The sequence below is a fragment of the Rattus norvegicus genome, chromosome 3 (assembly GCF_036323735.1).
Source record: "Rattus norvegicus strain BN/NHsdMcwi chromosome 3, GRCr8, whole genome shotgun sequence".
Lineage (NCBI taxonomy): Eukaryota > Metazoa > Chordata > Mammalia > Rodentia > Muridae > Rattus > Rattus norvegicus.
The window spans coordinates 70,950,061-70,952,093 of NC_086021.1; the positions used below are offsets into that span (position 1 = coordinate 70,950,061).

The 2,033-nt window shown below is 37.3% G+C and overlaps 1 protein-coding gene across 3 annotated transcripts in view; it reads left to right on the forward strand.

The window, feature by feature from the left end:
- The window catches only part of Csrnp3 (cysteine and serine rich nuclear protein 3), a 196,010-nt gene that overhangs the window by 43,474 nt on the left and 150,503 nt on the right, over positions 1-2,033 (forward strand). The window lies entirely within an intron of this gene.

The following is a 2,033-nucleotide window of genomic DNA, read 5'->3' on the forward strand; positions in this document are numbered from 1 at the left end:
AGTTGTGATGGCGATACAATGCGGGCAAGAACAGGACAGCCTGCCAAAACAGCCTCAGAAGCTACTGCAAAAAGACATTCAGTTAAAGCCCAAGTTGCAGTCGGGACCTCAGGATATTTAGGCAACAGAATAGAAAGGCTAAGAAGGCCTAAGCTATTAGAACCCAGATAGCCCTATCATAAACCAGAGGCTCTTTCCTACTGGGTTTCAGTTGAGTCTTGCCATCTCTCCAGCCCTAGGTCTAGAATTTTTTGTCCAATTCTTGTCTGTTCTGTTTCCTGACCACAGACATGATGTGCTTCACCCTCCTGACGCCATCTTTCCTGGCATAATGCACTCTATATACCCTGTTGAACTATAAGCAGAAATGGTCCCTCCCTCCTTTAAGTTGCTCCTTGACAAGTATGTTTGGTGACAAGCACAAGAAAGCGAGTAATACTACAGAACCTAAAATGTCCTTGGATGGGAAATTTGGTTGAAGTGAGAAGTGTGAGAAGGTAGGAGGTCACTTCATTCCGTATTCCCAGTAGGAATCTGTGAACTCCCCATTGCTCTGCCCTTTCTTGGGGCTGCTGTCATTTGATTTATTCTGTTTTCTACACTCAGTTTGACACTGTAGTTTTATTTGCCAATCCTTAACAAAGAACAACTCCGAACATCTTTTCACGTTTACTCGCCGTCTGCATGTGCCCTCTGTAAAGCGTTCGAATCATTCTGTTTGGCTCTGGCTAGAGATTGTTTTCTGTGGTTGAGTTCTGAGATAGGCGATTTGCAATCATCATCTCAGCTGGTAGCTTTTTTGTTTCTTGGTCTTATTTTTTTTTCCCCGGAGCTGAGGATTGAACCCAGGGCCTGTGCTTGCTAGGCAAGTGCTCTACCACTGAGCTAAATCCCCAACCCCCAGTCATATTATTTAGAGTAAGACTTCTTAAACTTTGTGTAGCTGTACATTTTGCTTCTTTTACAATTATGGTTACGGTACACTCGCTACAAGCTTTTTGAGTAACTCAAAATTGCAAATATTTTCAAGTGTATTTATTTTCTGAATTTTGGTTTGCACTTAGGAGTGGGTCTATGTTGAGAGATTTTTTTTCCTATATAATTCCAAAATTTGAAATTTCATGCTTTATGAAAGAATATTCAAATATCCTGTCATTTGTGAATTATCCTTTCTTCATTAAATTTCTTTACATGTTTGCCAAAAGTTATTTAATAATACACATCTGGATGTGTTTCTCATTAGCAAGCTGCCTGGTTACAATATTTTTCAATTAAATATTTAGACAACATAGAATCTCTTCATTAACAGATAGATAGCTCTTGTATTCTTTTGTGTGTTTTTCTTACCCTGTACATTTGAAGTCATCTTGCTGATGTCTACTAAAAATATCTTATTAAATTTTGATTGCCATATTCAACTAGAAAATGATTATTTGAGAAAGTTCTCATTGCATAAATAGGATAAAATAACTAATATTATTAAAACACAGCCAGTAGGTATCATACTAAATCTCAGGAAGATAATTGACAATGCCTTTTACATGATTTCCATAACCAAACTCTAATGACATTGACTTTGAACCAGACCGTCAAATTTAATGATCATTAATTTTAAGTCACTCAGGCATGAGAAGTTACTATTACAAATAAAAAGGCAGGGCAGTGGTGGTGACACCTTTAATCTTAGCACTCAGGAGGCAGAGACAGGGCAATCATTGAGTTCCAGCCCAGCCTGGTCTACAGAGCAAGTTCCAGGATGGCCAGAGAAACAGGCCAGATACAACCCTGTCTCAAAAACACCAAACCAAACAAAATAATAGAAACCAAAAAACAAAACAAAAAACCAAAAGAAAGAAAAAAGAAACTACAAAATCAAAAAAGTTTATCATAAATGCAGATCAAAGACGTATACTGTGCAATTGTCATGAGTTTACAAAACATTCTTACTTTCTATAGATTCTCATGAACCTATCTTGTCAGCATATGCTTATGATAGGAATGTAATAAACATGAAGATGAGAATTTTCCATTTT